The 21170-nt window shown below is 40.7% G+C and overlaps 1 protein-coding gene across 2 annotated transcripts in view; it reads left to right on the forward strand.

The window, feature by feature from the left end:
• Positions 1 to 7654: 7654 nt before the first annotated feature.
• LOC124407020 overlaps positions 7655 to 21170 on the forward strand; it is a 47330-nt gene continuing 33814 nt past the window's right edge. For both annotated transcript variants that reach the window (XR_006929277.1, XM_046882797.1), the window contains exons 1-2: positions 7655 to 7986; positions 20489 to 20491. The gene's annotated coding sequence lies outside the window, so the exon portion shown is untranslated. The remainder of the gene's footprint in view (positions 7987 to 20488; positions 20492 to 21170) is intronic.

The following is a 21170-nucleotide window of genomic DNA, read 5'->3' on the forward strand; positions in this document are numbered from 1 at the left end:
AATTAATGTATAATAAATTATACGTATCACGATGGTGAAAATTTTCAGCAAGCATGTTCATATTATCGCTCGTAATTCTCGCTTGATTATAGTAACTTTGGCCAATTTTCATCATCGCGGTCAGAGTGTGCCGCGAATTTCGAGTAACAACAAACAAGCACTTTCAACCACTTGCACGTCTGCCTGCATGCAATAATAATTAATAAGGCATATAAAAGTCCACGATGACAAAGCATGTCAGCATAGGCGGATCTGGTCACGGAGTCGTCATCCGCTATAATGTATTATAATTACATCCGAGCCCCTTATATACGTATATAATACACACACGCATATATACATATATATATATATTTAGATATGTATATACGCTTTGCAAATAGATAATCAAGATACGATCTTACGAGTGAATTGTTGTTGTTATTACATGTATACACTCTCGCTGCAAGAACCGCGGCCTGCAGCGATTTGCCCGCGGTATGTGTATTGTATCCGCCACGCATAATTAGCCGAGGCTATACTTTTAATTGCCGTTTGTAATTCGTTAACTCTACACCCGAGCGTTACCTTTTCACGCATTAGCCTCAACGATTTCGCAATTTTCACACCTGTCTTCCTGCATCACCGTACATGCAGATGGTATAAAATTTCATGAAAGCTTCTATAATATTCGCAAAATCACACTGCGTAAGATTTCAGGGTGAATATATTCAACTGAACTGTTTAACCTGGTCTCCACAGAAAGAAAATGTGAAAAAAAATGACTAAGCTGCTGATCCTCCGTAGATCGCATCGCATGAAATCAGCGCTTCAATTTCAACGACAAGACATATATATATATATATACATATATATATAGCTAATCCTGCAGTTTCGTAACGCAGAAGAAGTGACTGAACTTGGCATAGATTTGAGACGTGTTCAATCAGGAGTTATCTCGCCGGTTCAACGATGTATTTAGCGAGATAAACCGAGATTATATTCCGGCAAGTTGTTCGACTGGATTGAGCAGCGGACGTGAGTGGGCGAGAGCATATCTCATTGCTAAGGTGATAGTCAGCCTGACTGCTACTCATCGTGGTGTCTCATTTGTAATTTACTATTAATAAATTCGATCTACCGCCGGCGTAGCGATAAATCAATCATCAGGCCAAAGTGGCGCCATTCTCAGGTTTCTTTAACTTTTTTCCCTAATTCATTGAACTTTTTTTGTTCATAATTTTTATTGCCGCGTTTCGTATGTCGTCAACGTCGTTACAATTTCAGCCCTTGTTATCATCATACACTGCTCTCAAACGATGGAACAGAACAATGGTACAAAAAGTTGGCAAACTACGGCAAAGTACGGCACATCCCGCGGCTGTGGACCCAAGATCTTCTAAACACGGATGTCTTTAATTGCTTGCCACTTCTAACTTTGCACAGAAGTGGGCAGGAAGTTTGCGAGATGCCTAACGATCCTGCTTTGCAAAATACTGTCAGTTCCTCAAGTTCTCCTCGTCCCACGGACATCTGTTGACGGAACTAATGCCTCCTGACGCAAAACGGAATTGGACTTTACACGACACTCAGGCATCACTTCTTCGGAATGGTTCACCGATAACGATTGTACATGACAATTTCGATCTTTCTCGTCAGAGTTATGACATCTCGCTACGACGATGATCCTCATCGAATTTGAGGATGGGAAGAAAAGCGGGGATTTATCGTTAAACTCACGTCAGGAACTACGAACAGAGGATGGAGTAAAACCATCTCCAGGCGAGCTGTCAACCGAACAAATCGAGGCGTATATGAACCCGCAGAGTGTGAAGAGAAAGACGAAACGGAGCCAGCCTGTATCAGTTCGATCTTCCCTGTATACCATACATATCTAATGGACGAGCTGTGTTCGCGGATGATATTACCACGCGTTTTGCTCAAGCTGGGCATATCTCCTGTCATTCTCGTGTTATAAACTAACAGAAGAAACGGAGAAGGACAGCTCAGCCCACCGTGCAAGCGTGTGTTTGAAGCCCTGAAGCCTACGCGGCTCTTCGACGAAGTTGGCCAATCAGTCCAGTGATCCTCTCGTACGCTTGAATCCCAATTAGAAACCTTTAGTCCATACTCAATTGCACATCATTATACCGAACCGATCGATGCTCACGTATCCACAGACTTTGAAGTAAAATCTTGCAAAGGGATTATCGGAAGAATCAGAGAAATGGCGTAGCTCTGTGTCAAGGGTCGAATTTTCCCAGAACAATGCAGTCCTTTTATCGTGGAAATTTTAGGAGCTTAAGATCGAAAATTCGACTCTATGCAATGACCGTAAAGAATTATCAGATATGTTATTCACAGACTGTTTTGACAGAGAACGTAGAAATTTTTCAACGAGTTTATCGGCATCGGAATAATTTACTAACTAGTTTGCCTGAAATGCTTCTCCAAACTTGCATTCTGACTCATAAGTCGAAATTTGCTTCTCCTCGTGCAAAATTTCGTAGCGAAAGGTGAAGAGGATCGAAATGTCAGCGATGACGAAGTTTAAGGCCTGCAGCGAGACCCGGATGATCCAAGTTCAGGGTCTGCGAAATGCTAGGTCGACCATAAATGATAAATCTATGAGGTTGGGCCAAGGCGAGGTTCCAAGACGTGATCGAGGGCTCACTTTCCATCCGCGCGGCTTCACGTTACTTTCTTAACGAAAGGTGACAAACGACGATTCGCTTCACCAGCACCGGCAACCAGAAAGAAGAGCTTTCAAAGTTCACGAGTCTAGGGTAGGTACGAGTCTAGCCCAATTTTTTATTCCTCTTCCAAATGGCACCGCGCGCTCTTGTGAATTGTAATCATTTCCTATGGGAGCTTGAACCATGCGCGAAAGTTGGTCCTTGATTATACGAGCGTTCGCATCTTGAATATACGGTTTTACTTTTCGCATTCCAGAATCTTCGTTGTGGTGGTGGATCGAAGCGATTGTCCCGTCGAAGACGCACGTGGAATTGGATCCGTTTTTGGTATCGCTAGAAAATTTCACTGACAGTAAGATCCGCCGACTTGAGTCGCATGCCAACTAACCCAGCACTCGTGTCTTAATTACATACATTACGCGTGCATGTCCAGTTCTCGAATCAAAAGAATTAGAAATTGACTGATCGATCCTTGACCTCCAGACTCGGCCTTTATTTCCCGGACGGATTTGCTCCGAAAATTATTCACCATCAACACGATCGCGTCGTTATACAGGTATCTGAATATACGTGTGTACACAGTCTGCGTTAAAATTAGATATACCAGACACACATGTTGCATATTCAATTCCATTAATTCCTGTTGGCTTAGCATATGTGATTTCGAATGAATAATCAAAGGCGGTTTTGTTCACACTGGTCGGCTCAATTTCAGAATGCGGTGCACGGAATTCAAAGTAGTCGGGGTATTCCGGTACCCAACATATGTTTCGGATCCGGGATAATGGATGATCGAAAAAATGTCACCGACTATTTACATCTCATCTCTTCTTTCATGTTACCGCGACGAAGCTAAGCAAGAGGAAGAAAAAAAATCTAAGTCAAACGCCAGTAGCCGGTCTATATAGTAGCGCCGGACTAGACCGCGTGAAACTAGTCCAAGTGTCAAACGAAAAGAGTTGGCGTAGCATAAGTTTGAGGAGTGTAACAAATCGAGATGAACGTAACGCCGGCGTGCTCCAAGATGAATAATTTTTTTTTTTCATCCAAATTATCCCGCTCGGCAAATCCTGACGCAGAGATCCTACAGGCGTCGCTAATCGAGTTGCAGGCTGCCTCAGCATACAGTCGACGGTTGGTATCATAAATAATAAGATTCGGAATCGCGCGTTTATATGCCCGGTCCTGCACCAAGTCCATCGATAGGCTGAACGCGTGGCGTGTCAAGTGCTACACGAGGAATGCGAGGTACTTACGATATTTGTATAAGGACTAACAAGCCGCGCAGGTACAACGATTTAAGTGTGCTGGTCACACGTTCACACGAATGTTAGTTAGGAGAGTACACAAGTGGGTCGTCACCAGGGCACGAATTGACATCCAAATGGATCTGGAAAACAAATGAATAGAGAAAGTGGCGTTTGTTGACTCGGTGGTCTAGAAAGCCAATCGATATACATACACGCTGCGGCAAGGGTGAGCACATATACGTGGAGGGAACCTCTTCCTCGACTTCGTATTGCTCTCTTGAACCTTTTTTTCTCGAACAACTAATTGCCTGGACGAAGACCCGATGATCATTAGCATAGAGATGTAACGACAATTAATTAACAACCGGTTCGCCGCTGTGTCAATGTATGTGTGTGCGTGTGTGTACGGCCGGCTATTAGACCCTAACCGTTCGGTCTGCACAGAGTGAGACTATAGATATGATAATTTAATTTTCTCAGATGACACTGATTTCAATAATATACTTATAACCGATATCGAATCACTGAATGGAACTCATCCGGCTTGGAAACACTGCTTCGTACTCTCTCGTTTAATCATTCTAAACGGCGATGAACCTGTACGTAGGTATAAGTATATATTACATGAGAAAATTCACGATCTCCTTTCTTGGATTTAATCCCAAGGTCGATTTTTTTGATTGCACTGCAGCCTGTCGCCTGCTATAACACTTTAGACAAATTTTATTGTACAGCCCAGATGCCTGATTGTGTCTTGTCTAATCGCCTATCCAAATGTCTTATTGAAATGGATCGATCCTCAAAAATCACTCGGCTTGATGACGATCATGGTAGATCACTAGAAACGAAAACATTGAAGTAAGACATCTGGAAGAAACGGAGCTTAGGAACTCCAGTTCTTTACTCTCGGACGATTGAATGAAATGGGTCAAAATCGTGAAAAATGAGACAGTACACGTCGAATTACACTCGAAAAAATAACCTGGAGATCCCGGGTTCCCGGAGGACGTTGTTTCCTCATCGGTATAATGGGGGTGGAGGTTGGGTGCGGTATAGAGACGGATGTCATTACCGAAGGCTCGTCGAGTGGATACTCGGACATCGATCGGCTCCCTCGTAGCGTAATAACGACGAAATAAGGCCAATGAAGACTCGCTAACAATTGTCATTTGAAGGGAAATCGTTTCGTTTCTTCTTCTGCGGTTTACTTTATCCGTTCACTCATCCTGTTCCCCATTCTTCTCTCATCGAATTTCTACGCGGATCAAGCCAGGGGTCAAGCACCGCGACCCATAACCAGAATCTCACTTCCTGCAGGGGTTGAACGGCTTCCGCTTCAGGCATCGATGAACGAACTTACGAACTTTCGAACTTTCGGGTCAAACGATGCCCTGCGGCTTTGCCAGGTCCTGTCAATCCGCTTCTAGGGTTGACTTCTGGACCTGCGAAAGGTCGGCAACGATATTTCTCACCATTCAGCCGAGCCCACGCTCATCTTGGCACTCTTTGTGTACGGTCACAGGTAGACCCAACTTCTACGTTAGATGGGAGGACTCTCGTCTTCGCGTGTAGCCCACACGCGTGACACACGTCATTCCCGTTACCCAAAATCGTCGTTTATACTGACAGGTTACACCTGCAGGTGGGCATCTCTTGCAGTGTGTTGGTCCCAATCTCGCGTATTGCCTACTGCACCTTAGACTCAATGGGACCGGTTGACAGCTCGCTTCACATTTACAGACGTTTGTTTCGCCTCTGCACACTCTTAGATAAACGTGTTCAATTAATTATGAATTATCTTCTTCTCACTTCTTATGGACAGACTGCCTACGGTCAAAGATCGAGATGAAACTTCCGTCAGGAGGATCGTTCTTCGTTTTTTCGAATTGCGAAAGGTATTCTCTTCGCGCAGTTTCGCCACCTTATTCGTCAATGTTTTACGTCGAATGGTAGAAACGATAATTCGATAAGGGCTTAAAATGCATTTTTTTTTTTTTTTTTTTGCATACACACAATTCGAAAAGCGGTAACAAACGGTTCTCCGCTATTTCTTTGGACAATTGATCCGAGACTGTGTTTAGAATACTGAAGTGATGGTATTGTTGAAACTAATTGAAATTCAGGTTTTTTCATCAATTTCTATGACTTACTTCTGAAAAGCACGTTTTATCTGTGAAAGTTTACTTATATGCTATACCTATTTCAAAGTCTCTGCTGAGAACTTTCATTACCTTCTCGTCGAGTGGAGAATTATAAGTATACGCAAATAGACTAAACAGGTAATTTGCCAACTGAGTTTGTTATTCATTAGATCTTCGTGTAGGTATACGCACCATTTTCTCAATGTTGGTCAATTCGAGTATTGAGATCGCTTTCCACTTTCAGAGACGTGTATGACAAATAAATCATTTTAAAATGATAACTAGATTCTAGCATCGCCAGTTATAATTGTAGCCATATACTGTCACATGACAGATCAATTTTCACGCCCTGTTTTAGAGTTTTCGTTGAAACGAAGTTTCTCGTTCTGAAGATGAAATTCGAGAAATAAGACATTTTGAGGAGAACGAATAGAGACGGTATCGAAATTCCTTGTGTACGAAATTCTGAAGTGACCAAATTTCAGAAATCCGAGCTTTGGTCCGCGATTTTACTGCAGAAATATCAGGTCGAACAAAAATAGTATCATTTCGGATTCGACTTGCCTGAAATACGATTGCGGATTCACAACAAAACCGAGCAACAAGATTCACCAGTGATTGAAAAATGCAAATTTGAAAAAGAAAAAAAGACCTGAATAATTTCCACTTAATTATTTTTCCAGTAAGCTAAAAATAATCGATGCATCGATTCCAAATCGCGTCCAAAAAAATAATGGAACACGACTCGATTGAATCTGTAAAAATCAATCGATTAATTGATTGTTTCGTATTTTCTTGACACCGTGCGTATGAAACAAAAATTTCGTAAATTTTAGTACGTCGTCTTAACAGCGGAAAAGTATCTTGATGATTTATAGTTTCATTAAAAATATTTTTCCCTTTCACTTATTATATCAAATTGTACTCAATAAATTAGACAATCATAATATTTGCTACTTTAATCACATGAATAAATATTATATCACATCGTTCGTGAGAGTCAAAAACAAGAACCGATTGTGAGGAAGAATAATCGAGTCTATCGATTAATCGACCCTTGAAAAATAGTCGATTTAAAAGAAAATTGATAATCTTTAGTCATTCTTAGCTTAATTGGGCCCAACGTGGAAGTGATTAACACCCAGCGATTATCTCCAATTAATCCCAAAAGACTCAGAGAGATCCATCTCTCTCCGGAAGCTGGATCACACAAGCTCCGAGTCTTTGGCACGCGAGAAGGCGCGGGTCTCGACTTCGGAGTAGTAAAGGTCCGGCGGCGTCGGGACGCCGGACGCCGGATGCCGGGACGCAGCGCAGTCACCCACCGGGCTGCCGGTTCAGTCAGTCAGTCAGTCAGTCAGTTCCCATCCGCGCTGCGAGCGACACGCACATTTGCCAAGTAACGAATCCTCTTTTTGGTCTACGGGTATTTAAAAACGAAACTACGCGACCGGATCGATTCGACACCGGGATTGCGACCCGCCCCGAGGCGATTACAAAAAGAGAATTAGCAGAGAAGAAGAAGAAGAAGAAGAAGAGATTAAAAAAAAATATCTACCGGCGACGAAATTTTGAAATTGAAAAGAGCGGGCCACGTGGCCACAGGCCGATTTTTGTGCGGATAAAATTTTGACCTTTTTTTTTTTTTGGTACCACTGCGGTTTAACTCTCGTGTTTCAGAGTCAGTTTTCGCAGCGTTGCACTAAATTTCTATTAGAGTAATAACTCGGTGATTGTTTTTCTATTTCTAATTTCGACATATTATCGTCGATCCTTCGAACGACTGCAAGATGAATGTGAACGAAAAGTTACCGAACGCTTGTTGATCTTCGACAGGGAAGCTGATTAGGGGTCGGAAGAATTTTTCGTCATCCTTTACTTCTCGTCAAACAACGTGACGCAAGCTTCTGATAGTCTGGCGTAAGTACCATTCGCTTTGTGAATTGTTGCTTTTGGTTGATCGTTTTTTACAGGCATGAGTTCAGACTTCATTTTCTTTTTCGCTGCACTTGAGGTTATTGCTTTTGACTGCATCAGACGCAGCATGATTGCGAAAACCTTCTGTTGTTCATGCAGTATGAGGGGAATTGAAACAGCGCATATCCAATCACCGAATAATATCGGTAATGGAAAAGAACACGCGACCCGAAAGCAGATTAAATTCAAGAGTTGAATTAAATTTTTTGCACCTTTATGACTCGACCGCGGTTGCAGATTTCAATTCTCGATATCGAAGTAAAAGTACGTATTACACACAATTCTTAGAGTTTTATATACTTGTCCCAGATCGATTAATAACGCCATTTTACTTACATGTATATTTGCGAAATGCGTGTAAAACTTCGCCCGCAAACTCTTCGCATAGAAATAAAATTGAAACAGGTCAAATGAACGAATGAATGAACAAATATTTATTCACCAGAAAAATTTTACAATTGGTAACTTTATAGATGCTACTGTATTTAAGCTCGAATAAGTACGAATATTAATTGCTTATAGTACAGTAATTAACAAGATATCAAAAGTTTAACACATACTTAAGTTGATTGTTTCATGTTTTCGATAACATACTTAGAATTTGAAAAAAATAAAAATAAAAAAAATATGTCTACGTAGGTTCTACAATAATTTTAATTGATTGTAAAGGTTGCGATTGCGATTTACTTTTCTCATTTCGATATCAATGCCCAAGCTTCAGATTTCTTTACAACCTTGTCCAGTTTTGGGTTTTTGGGACCTAGGATTATCGTAAATCTCAAACGCGATATTTATGATTTCAAATCTGTGTACTTTATAGAATTAAAGTAGACATTAAAGAGGATGAAAACATCCGTAATCGAGAACTTTAAATGGGTTTATAATCTAGAGGAATTTCATTCCATAACTTCCCACCGGAGCGTGTAATGCCGGAGGTGAACACGTATCCTAAGAAGGAGGTAACAGAAGTAAGGATGTCACCAAACAATCGAACTTATGTTAATCGCGAAATAAGAAAGCTTGTAGACAAGAATGACTGGTACATACGTGCAGATGGGCCTATCACACAAACCCACAGACACGAATACGTGGCACAGAAAAAGTCGCGGAAACTCATATTCCTAGCGAGAAATTGGTCGGTGAATAATTCTTGCAGCCAAAGTGCATGTAGGAATGATCATGCATCCGGAGAATAATGCAGCAGCGCGGTAAACACATCCGCAGTCTTTCTTTTTCCGTGATAAATCTAGCCAAGCTGCTGCAGATCTCTGGTTCGACGCCTTTTCGCCAGCTTCTCAATGTGCAAACTGCTTTCCTGCAGCTCGGCATTGCGAATGCAACGCGTGCATTCGACCCGCAGAAAGACACGGCCAATTGTCATTCAATTCGTGACGTGAATTATATTCAAATTCAGCTTTCTATTCACTCCGCGAGCCTCTCCGTCGGAAATTCTTCTTCCGATATCTTATATTCAGCGACGAAAGTCAACCGAATGTCGCATGAACGATGTGATATTGTAATTTTTTATACTTCCTCTCGTATAATATATTCAGTGAGCTGTTTTTTACTCAGACGATAAAAGTTTTATACACGCTAATATACCGATCGATCGCCACGCCGTTTTTCCGCCGAATCGTGTCGTTAAATTCGATACCATAAAAACTCCACTCTAATTCTTTCTGCCTCTAAAAATAGAAAAAAATAAAAAAAACACCTCAAATTGGGCTGGGAATTATCAGGAATTGACATTTTTCAGGAATAACTTTGGTGAGATAAAAAAAATTACCACCAAATTTTTTTCCTTCATCTGATACAGCGACTGATAAAAAGCCATCGGATTTTTTTTATTTCTGCTTATCTGGAAAACCATCGAAATTAGGTTGATAGTTACGCGAAATTGACACTTTTCGAGACTAACTGTGGCGAAATAAATGTTCTTGTCCAAATCTTTCCAATCTCGAATCCTGTGACTTGTTTTCCGAACGGTGAAGAGAATTCGAACGTTTTTAAACCAACCGATTATTAGACGTACTAAAATTGAAGCTTGATTAGAAAAACCAAATAACTTTGTTGAAGAAAATCACCCAAGTCATTAATTTTTATGAAATATCTTACGTCATTTTGGTTATTCTAATCGATTGAAACCTTGAACCACTAAATTGCACCGGTTTTCTTAAAATCATGTGAAAACTTGCTGCTTCCTCGATTTGCATAAGAATTCATGTACAAGAAAGCGTCGTCACCAAGCCTTTATTCTCCTCCTCATCTCTGCGCCTGCGATATTGATTCTCTTGAACTACTTTGGGAAGTGAGGCTTTGTCGTAGCTGTCACTTTGTGTACAATTACTGTGTGTGTACAGGTACGTCTTCGGCTGATTAGCACACCGATCCATGCTGTACCTACGTGTTACAGGGGATGGATCATTAGCCGCGGGTCGTGATTGCCGCTAATTGACAGGGCGCTAAGTGTTTCTTCACGCCCGGCTTTTAGCTCGACTCTGGAAACACATACCCAGTCTGGAGTGAATTAACCCCGGTGGCAGCAGCTTGGAAGAAAAGGAACCAGAACAAATCTCACTCTCTCTCTCTCTCTCTCTCTCTCTATCTGTCTCTCTTCCTCTTTCTCCTTCTCTTGGCTTTTATTCCGCTTGCAATTCCCGGATCAATTATGCGGACGCTCCTTCGCTCTTGCGCAAACAGTATTATAAGAATCGTTTCTTTCCACTCCGAACTAAACTACGTGATCTGCGATTTTTTGGAAATAGATTAAGATGACGCTGTTGTCAGTCGTTACCGACTGAGCCGAACGTCACTTATTTTGACTATTATCAATTCTATACGGCACAAAAAACTCCAGGAAACGTGTGAATGTAATAAATGGTAATTCGATTATCGGGATGCATATTATCTTCTCGGCATTATTCTTGCGGGAATCGAATTTTATTCTTTATTACGGATATTCGTGTCTAGCATTGCGTGTAGAATTCCGCTGACTGCGGTACCTTGACATCAGCGATACGTGGGCCTTGACAATAGCAGAAATGAGTGACATTTTACTCAGTCGGTAAAAACTGATCATAGCCATTCTCTCGAGGGTCTCTTCCTTTTGGAAACCCAGCCGCAGCTTCTTCTGGGTCGAACCATACCCAACCTGGGTGCAAAAGAGCAGAGACGAGATGAGAGATCGATAGGCCGACCCCTGGGTCACCGAATTCACGGGTTCGATTTGTTTCACCGAAACCGTTGTGGGCCGGACAAGTTCGACGCCGAGGTGCAGGCCCTTGTACTTTGGTGAAAAGTTCCGTTGGGTGTTTTATGTCTGGTGTCTCGTAATGTCCGTATATCTCTCCCTTTACAACCAGGAAACCGTCCGTCGGACGCTTTTATAGCTCTGGACACGCGGAGTGTACAAAAATTTATGCGCCCATTTCTTTGCGCCTCCCTATGTACTCGAGATACTTCTTGTACGCACGAGTCTCGAGGCGTGGGTGCGCCCCCAAGTTTTGGACCCTTAGCTCCGGTGACAAACAGTATTCGGAATTAAACGTGGAATAGTCAAATTCGGGGACTTACCTACATAATGAAAATCACATCTCTTCGACATCTTGGGACGTTTTTATATTTTTTTGGCCCGATTTTTGGAACCTGACTATTCGACGTCTTGGCTTTCAACTATTTCTTCCCTGGTTTCGAATTCACGTATAATATTTACACTAATGTTCCGCGAAATTTTTTTTCTGAATAATCTCGCAATATTTAAGGTAATTTCGTTTCACTGCTAAGCGTCCGCGGACAAAGATTTGAATAATGAAAATAAAACTTGAGCTGCGAGAGTTTCAGAAAATTGACGCTTGCCACTGTGCATTGGAAAGCCTGGAGTAGTCTGAGATTTTTGTTTTACCTGAAAAAAATTATGGATACGTTGGAAGATTTTCTTGGATTTCTGAAAAAAACTGACGTCAGATTAGGACTTCGAACTTTTAGCGAAATTTTCAGTAATAGTGTATATGATGTTTGACTCAGTTTCGAATGAAAAATTCAAATCTAAGTGAAGTACAAGAATTGTAAATTGAATTGAAATACAACTTGTAGCCATTGATTCAATTTTTATTTTATTATTCGAGTTATAAAAAACACAAAAGCTTTCTGGACATCTAACTGAAGCCTGAAAAAGTCAGAGAATCTTACCATTTAAAATTGACGTGAATCCCGAAAATTGGTATGCAATTCGGAAGATATCGTAGTGACTTCCGACACTGATTGAATATGTGTTTCAAAGAACAGCAGAGCATACAATACGGTTCCTGAAAATGGAATCTATTAGTGCGACTGGTCACGAGTCGGAGAAATCAGTTGTGAATAGCATAAATTCCCGTTTGATTGGACGTTTTGAATTCCGTGCGGAACACTTCCTCTGAAAATAAAACGTATCGAGCTTTAGCAAAAATTGCCAAAAATTCAATGTTTAAATACAAAGGTGTACACAACTCGTTTAGTCTTTACATTTCACGGGGAAAATAAGTGAAATAATGAACGTCTCACTACGAGTTGCTTAAAAATTGAACAACGGGTATATTCAGAAGAAATCACTTATACTCAATATTGATCGTAGAATCAGGTTCCTCCTAACCAATTGATAAATTTCAAGTTTCATCGATATTTCTACATCACGTCGACGTGGCCTACTGAAGCCTGGGTCAACTGACATCAGCAGAAGCCGCCGATTAGGTATCGCTCACGAAGGTTTATTACATTCGGAAGAAGTGTGAAAATTTGCACCAAGCGGCTGTGAATCGACATAAAGGATGACTTACACCCGTATTTACGTATAGTAGGTAGAGTCGTGTGAAAGGCGAGAGGTCAAGAGTAAAGAGAAGGTAGAATATCCGTAGAATTACGGCATCTATTCGAACGTCGAGTAAGGAAGGATTTGTGAAAACGGAACGATCGTTTGAACCTTGAACATCGCGCGTTGTGAAAAAATAATTTTTTACCCTACAAGCACCAACCTTATCAACGAATAATTGTAATCACAATTATCTTAAAAGTAAAAGGCAATCAAAGTTTACTTTATTGTTAGACCGAGATCGAACCACGAAACAACGTGTAACAAGAAATATCCTTTTCATACGTATATACCCACTTTACAGGCATTTTGAAACCAAAGCTACTGCCGAAGTTGGGATGAAGCACTCAGCTGCTACATCTGCCGTCACGAGATTCTATACCGTGAGAAGAAAGTGTAAATATTATCTATTTGCCAGCCACTTCTTGGCACAAAGCAGCAGTGGGTCCCCCCATTTCTGATGCCTTTAACTCTTGCCGGCAGTTTTTACCCGCGACTATTTTTCTATTTCTATTTCTTTTCTCCTTTTCAGTCACTGCGGTGTGTCTATCTATCGTCCTCCCCCCCTCCTCCCCCGGCGTCCATCTTTCTTTTTCTCTTAGTTGTTTCTTTTTTATTTATTCCTGTCTTATTTCGAGATGAGCAATTAACGTGTGCCTTGGCTCGATTTAATACCTACGTAACTTACTCCACTTTGGTTCCACTGTACCAAATTGCCTATCGCGATCGAGAGGTTCGTGTACCTGTACCTCTCTACATATATATATACATATATACACGTACGTATAGAAACGTACATACATGCATACATAAACGTACTTATATATATATATATACTAATCTATACGTATGTTCAAGTTCGTAGGATACAGACTTACTACGCTAATCTAATTTCTAGCGGTTATTTGATTTATTTTTATTGTTGTTTTTTTTTCTCTTCGCTTCTTTTAATTATCACTCACGAATTGTAAACGTCGACCCTCTTTTTGAACCGCAATCCCTAATGTGACTTAATTACGTTACGATATTCATACGTAGAAATGAAATCGCGTTTTATACTTATCATTATAATTACGATCGAATAGATAGCAAAAAATTTACTAGTTTATACTAGGAAAGTATTCGAAGCAGCTGCAATAGTTTCTTCATGCTTATGTTGGAGCTACGTTGTTAACGAATATTTAATTCGATATCATTGAAGAAATAAACGAATTTTAAACTAGACGATAAAAAAATAAATAAATAAAATAATCTTGCTACAAAGTTTGGTTCTCTTTTATATAAGTTCTGTGTCTTGAGAAGGAATTGAACAAGTTTTTCTATAAAAATACGTATCATCGAGTGAAATAATTAAAAATCAATTACAATCGTACCTCTTATAATTCGGTATAAGGTACGATTGTATGAAAACCCAGAACGCGAACGCGATATAGATTCGATCGCGGTGTACAACAAAGTGTTCGAATCGTTCGGGAAACTACTAGCCTGGCAAGCAAACTATATATCTGTCTAGGAATAAAAACTCGTCGTCGAAACTTTCTAACGTACTATAAAGTTCTGTAGATATATGTATAGGTATGTATCTGCCACGAGCATCTCACCGATCACGAGTGTATAATCTTGAGCTGTTCATGGTTGAAACGGTCGCGGTATGGCAATAAAAATCACCCGAATATTATCATCGCCCGCTCGAGAACGGAAATGATTGAATATTCCACTTTTCACGTACCTATAGGCCTGTATCTGTATATTTATATTTATATCTATATATGTGTATATAAACCGGGAACACCACGACGACGGGAATTAGCAAAAAAGAAGAAGTTTAAAAGAGTAAAAATAAAAACTAAGCGGAGCTGGAAAAAACGAAATACGAAAATAGAATTTAAAACCTGATTCTACACTGCGAGCTAAATTAATATTATACATACAGTAAACATTATTGTACACATACGCACACATATATACATATATATAACTTCTTGTACGAGGCACGAGTTGAAATCGTATAATGCATGTGTAAAATTCTTTCCTAAGAGAAAAAACGAAGAAGAAAGAAAAAAAACAACCGTAACAGGATGAAGTATCGAAAATTTAAACAATAACTGTAGGTTCAAAGTTGCAGTTTAAATTTATCCTTTTTTTTTTTTATAACGAGATAAGAAAAAATATAAAACGTAAATGAAATTGAGAACAAATTTTGAGGTCAATAGCTTTTTAAAAGCACTTTTAGAGTACTGTTTCCTCTTGAACTTCCATGTTACCACAACACTTTTACTATTGATAAAGTGGACTAAGGATTTATTGTCAGAACCGTTCGTGGACGACGGAGTGAAGCTAGCAACTAGGGAATTAGGGAGGGATATTACTGTCCGTGGATTAATAATACATTAGTGCGAAATGAGAGGGGCGTGGAGAACAAAGCTCTAGGTGGAATAAGGAAACGATCGATAGAACCTCGCCAGGATAGCAAAATCTACGAGCCTATTATACTTTCCGTGAAAGTATCGAAATCGTACGTAATTGAAGGCTGTTATTAATAGAGGGGACATAACGAGAAATATTTGGCACTAAATTTGATCTGGTTGGTGAAATATTTTCGTTGAAGCGATCAGAAATTGCCTCCGAGAGTACAATTCACGTATTTTTTTATGAAATAATAAATTAAACGGTATGAGGGAAAGGAAAACGTGTGCAGAAAATCTAAACTACGGTATGGAAGAGAAAGTTGAGATTGAAAAAACAAAAGAAAATTTTTTTGACCGTCTCGAACAATGTTATAATTTGCGGTAATGATAGTGAACGCGAATAAAAAGCATCCCTTATATTACACATGTTATTGAAAATTAATCCCAGAAGTCTCGGATAACGAAAGACATTTGATATCAGCAATTTGACAAATCGACAAAATGGTTCTACAATTCGAACGTTTGAAATAATGAAAATTTGGTGTTCGTTTTTATTTATAAGACGTAATGTTTTTGGGACTAAAAAGATCGCCAAGGATTAACTGAAAAGTATTTTACAAACCGATATCTTCAGTGGGAATGAAAATAGGTCTGTTTATCTCAAATTACATTTTTACGATGTAAAATTGAACATTTTTCGAATAATTTGTCGGGATCAAGTCAACGAGCATTGGAAACATTGGACTTACAAATATGGAAGGCACCAGAGTTTTGCTCAGATTAATTCGTATCGTTTTATTTCCTTCATCTTTTTGAACAGCATTTTTCTCCGTTCCGAACATTTGCTTAAGAAGACCCGGTCGATTCATCCTTAAACGCGTTTCACAGGCAAATCGGAAGCTAGTAGCTCCAACGTCGCGTGCGCGCATCTTTCTTTCGTTTATACGGTAAGTCGACTCGCGACTACATCGAGGCCCTTGATGAGTGACGGGGGAATGAAGGTGGAAGGAGAAGAAAGAGAGAGAAAAAGAGAGAAAAAGAGAGAGAGAGAGAGAGACAGAGACGGCGGTCAATTGGCTCGACTAAACCTTCTAGCAGCCTCGAGGCAAATTGACGCATGAATGGAAAAGGACTGAACCGGCACCACAAGGCGGACCCAGAAAAATTCCCAACCACAAACCATCACTATAAGCGCGATATGCGTCGAATGCCTCGGTAGTCAGAGGAACCCGACTGCTTTTGTGGATGGATGGATAGATGGATGGATGGATGGATGTGCTCATGTTGTTCTACGCGTCCGCACAATCGCCTCTCGTTACTGCGTCGTTACTTCAAAGGTACTTTGCATCCGTTATTACCGATGTTGAGCAATAATCATGACCGCGAAGTAGTCCTGCGGGCTGAACGAACGATCCTGACTGCCTTTACGAATTTCCAAAATGACAAGTTATATTCGTATAACTTTGGATTCGGTACACCGACAGCAAAATATGGTGCATCATGTTTAGTTGTGTTGGGTTACAAACTTGATCGATGGGTTTAACTTACCCAAACCTTTATGGTCACGTGATGCCACTTTTAACGGCTTATCGTGACACTGAATCAAGAATTGAGAACAATTTTTACCCTGTCCAATGGTCTTGCAATGTACAGGAATTGGTTAAATGGAGCTTGAATCAAGGACTTGAGGACATTCAAATTGACAATGAAGATCGGTGATCGGTGTGACCGAATGATCAAGTGATTATATGCATAACTGCAAACTTTTTTAGACGATTTAAATGAACGAAAAGCAGTTTCTCAACAGACTTACTGATCAGTTGCGACGATTCTCCAATACGAGAAGTTAGTCACCTTTCGGTTTTCGTCTGTTTCTAAAGTGGAGTGAAGAATTTTCATCACAGAACAAAGTCCGAAGACCCAATAGGTCAATATTTCAGAATGAGCTACGCACATAGACATTGATCAGAAGCGGAAGGTGCGGAGCGGTATTTTGGTCTAGAAGAGCGATTGGTTAATGACGGAGAGAAATAATTGGGCTGGAGGCTAGCGATTAGTCTCGAGTATGATATGGGATGAGTACACGGGTTAAATACAGATGGGCAAAGCCACGCCCAAAGTTTTATCGCACGTGGCGATGGATTCGGCCGTAATTTGATCAGCCGATACCGAGACGGGTCACAGACACGAATTAACAGCACCTGGATCAATTCGCCTGGACTGTATACAAAAATGGACTCTCAGCCTCTCGCGTCAGCTTATACTAACTACAATATACAGTGCAAGCGGTTGCTATACTCGCGTGCGAATCTAATCGCTCTAACAATAAGGCGTGCATAAAATTATAATACAATTCGATCCCTCGAGTTTTGTATCGCGCTGGCTTTCTTTCGACGTTACATTACCTTCCATACCTACCAACACCAACACCAACAACAGCGCATGTCGTGAGACGTACGACGGCGATGAGTTCTCCACCCGGGAACCATGTCTTCGTTCGCTTCTTGGTGGTCGGCAGCCTCGACTCCGCGTTCTATATTAGCTAAAAAGCATTACGCATTCAGGCCCAGGGGCATTACGTCCGTACCCACACTCCTCTGCCCGTCTTCACCGCCACGCAGACTCTTCAACGATGGTATTCGCCGAGGAGGGAGTCCCCGCAGGGCAACACTACCATTATACTGCTGACCAATCGAGGAAACTTTTCTTCAGGGCAGAGAATGCGGGAACCTTGGTGTCGTCGGGACAATCGAAGGCTTCTCAAACGATCCTGGCAGTCTACTTCAGGGGTTGAAAGTGCGCTTTCTTATCATCGTCAACTTCTTCGAGTACCGTATCTAATCTCCAGACATCTCTTCATGCATTTTTTCCATTCTTTGCCGTTCAAGATTTTCTCGAAGTTGCAGTTTTTTATTTAGAATGGAACAAAAAATGGTGGATATTGATTCAATGTCTTGATCAAAGAGTTTGAAACTCCAATGATTCCTGGATATTCTAACCGGTCCTTGAAAACCGAAAATTTTTAGCTACTTATAAGTAATTCAATCATGACATTCCAGTCGAAATTTATTGTTGATTTTCACTATCGATTAAAGTGGAGCTATAGAGTGTTAGTTCTGAATTTTGAAGGATCGGTTAAAACTGTCAAAGTAAAATTTATACAGGATCATGAAACTACTATTTCACAGCATATATTGTGGACCAAATTCGGTATGAAAGGCGATGAGAGAGGGAAAATTAACAGACCCGTAAGCTCATGGATATCATTTCTCTTCTTCGTTCTGGTTCTAGCGAAAGTCTGCTAGAACTAGAAGTAATTCACGTTAACAAAAATGATGCCAAATGTAGGACGTTAACTATCATCGATGTTTTGGTTTTGCATATTCACGTTAATTATTTATGCATTTATTTATTTTTTTTCTAATTTTATATCTTGACTTTCTATGATTATTTGACATTTACATATTTCAAAAATCGAGGAATTAGTTTTCGGATTTTAGAAAATCCGATATTTCGTCCTTCTAGTTATCCAGTTATTCTGGATTTGATCCCTTGCACCCTTTCCATCGATCCTGAATATATACCCGACGGTTTCTCCAACCAGTCTTGCGAATTTTGTGCATTGTATAACCTGATCTGCAGCATGCGGTGAAGCGTTCAGCTCACTTTTCAAAGTCATTAACACGCGCATCTGCGGTCTGATCGAATTTACCCGGCACAAAATTCCGCCACGGCTAAGCGGCGAATGGACCATAGCTGTAAGAACTTTTGGTTGTTGTGCGTTCCGGAGCCAATTTGTACCGACAAGTTGCGGTTAGTTCGGGTTAGATTAGACGCCGGTAAGGTTTGGGGCTGTGCAAAACGTGGCCAGATTCCGAAATCGCTTTTCGCTAATCGTTCCTCGGCCTTTTCCTGCAACGTCACCGGGTCCTCTGCTCCGTAATTCGGTTCCCTCGATGATCGATCGATTCGTCGATCGGCCTGCCAGGGCGGAGAATGACTCCAGACTTCTGATCCAGCATTAAGCCGGTGAACCGATGCTACCGATCGCTTCGCCTTCCCGAAACTAGACTAAATCGAGCGAAAAACTGATACTGTTGAGTCAATTATTCAAACCTCATAACAACTCGACGAGACCCAAATGAGGCAATCGCATGGCGTGGAGAGCCGTTTCAAGTCGCTGCTGAGTCCAGGTGAACGTATTTTCACACGAGCGTTCCTTATGTGTGAGTGAAGCTTCATGACGGATCAGGTTTGATCGCAAAACTCAAGTTCTTGCTTGTTTTGAGGGCTGTAGTAATTGGTTAATGTTCGTTAGTTGAATATTTGATCTCATGTTTGCCATTTTGTGCTCTTGGATAGTTTATAACAAGTTTCATTATTCTTCGTGAATTTGTGCAGTCATTGGAGAGTCTTACAATTAGATCATAAGCTTGATCGATAGAAGGTACTTAAGTGCATTAGATAGAAGATTTCAATAACAGTTTTGGTAAATTGTTTGACAGGTGCTCGTTAAAATCGTTAGTTTTTACTGCGACACGAATTCAAATCGGTATCAAAGCTTCAAAAAATTACCTTCATTGATTGTGTTTGAAATTTTTTACCATACAGAAAAACTAATTTTTGTACGTTTAATCTGTTTTTTTTTTATCATAAGATAAACGAAAATTTGAAGCTACATATATAGACGTGAGAACTTGGTTTAACCAAATTCCAGCTAAAGTAGCTAGAAGATAAAAAAAACCTTTTTCATAATTCTGTGAATTTCGTTTAAATCCTTGAAACTATACAGATTGCTCTGGGAAATATCATGCGATTTCAATTGGATTAAGTAGCCTAATGCATGCAGCGTGCGAAACTAAGAACAAACGGCTATTGTCTGAGAAGAAAAATTCAGTTCAACCAACCGTGCTATTAAAGAGCTTACAGTTCCGTAAATTAGGGATCATTAAAACCATCAGAATCCCAATTCCGAAAAAAGGAGAAACTGAATTCCGTCCCAGGCTTACACCCTCGAAAATCCAGCTGCGGGAGATGAGTATGAGTGAAGTTTCAAGGGTCTTCCGAGTTTCCGATACACGTTATGAACTCCGCAGGAACGCGGTGAACCGCATGGCAGTCTGTGGAATTCCGCTCTTCAGCCGCACTAATTTTCTGCGGTAAGTTCTGAGCGGGTTCCGCGTAAAGCCAGCTGGTATCGCAATGCCGGAAGCAGCGGCGGCATCTATAGGTATAATAATACGACGCGACGGCAGGTATGCATGCCGGTGAATCTATCTGATGGCCGTCCAGCCAAAGGCAGCTGCTGATGGACGTCCGGAGAACGCCTCCAGCATCAGCCGAGATGAGACGCGGAGGGAGACAAAGTGAAACCGGCAACGAATCACGCTTCTGGAGCCACGCTGTCTCGCCCGAGTCGCGCAGGTCCGACTGCCAGACGTGCAGATCGAGATACCGGAAATCATTGCACTTATACAGTGATCAAAAGCACCTTCGATAACTTAGCGAGCCTCTCCAAGTCAGCGTGATCGCAGCGACTCTTCCACCGTATTTTTATTTTTCATTTCAGATGAGGCAGATTATATACGGTTATTTCAGAAAAAGATTATTCACGATTTTCCGCAGTGTCACTCCCTGAAAAGTTTGTTTAGGCTGAAAGAAGATTCTGTGAAAAAGTGAGCGTCTAAAGTTATGTGGAAGATCGCGTTCAGTTGATTTTTCAAGATGTGTAAGATTTTTATACAAATTAAGCTCAGAACCGATTCCCTGGTCATCTTATTCTTAAAATCTAGGGTCCTTGAGGAAAAAATAAAAATATTTTTTTTTATGTTTGCGGAACCTTGAAAAAATGTTTTTTTTCTTGTGAAAAAAGT

The sequence above is a fragment of the Diprion similis genome, chromosome 6, assembly GCF_021155765.1.
Source record: "Diprion similis isolate iyDipSimi1 chromosome 6, iyDipSimi1.1, whole genome shotgun sequence".
Taxonomy (NCBI): Eukaryota; Metazoa; Arthropoda; class Insecta; order Hymenoptera; family Diprionidae; genus Diprion; species Diprion similis.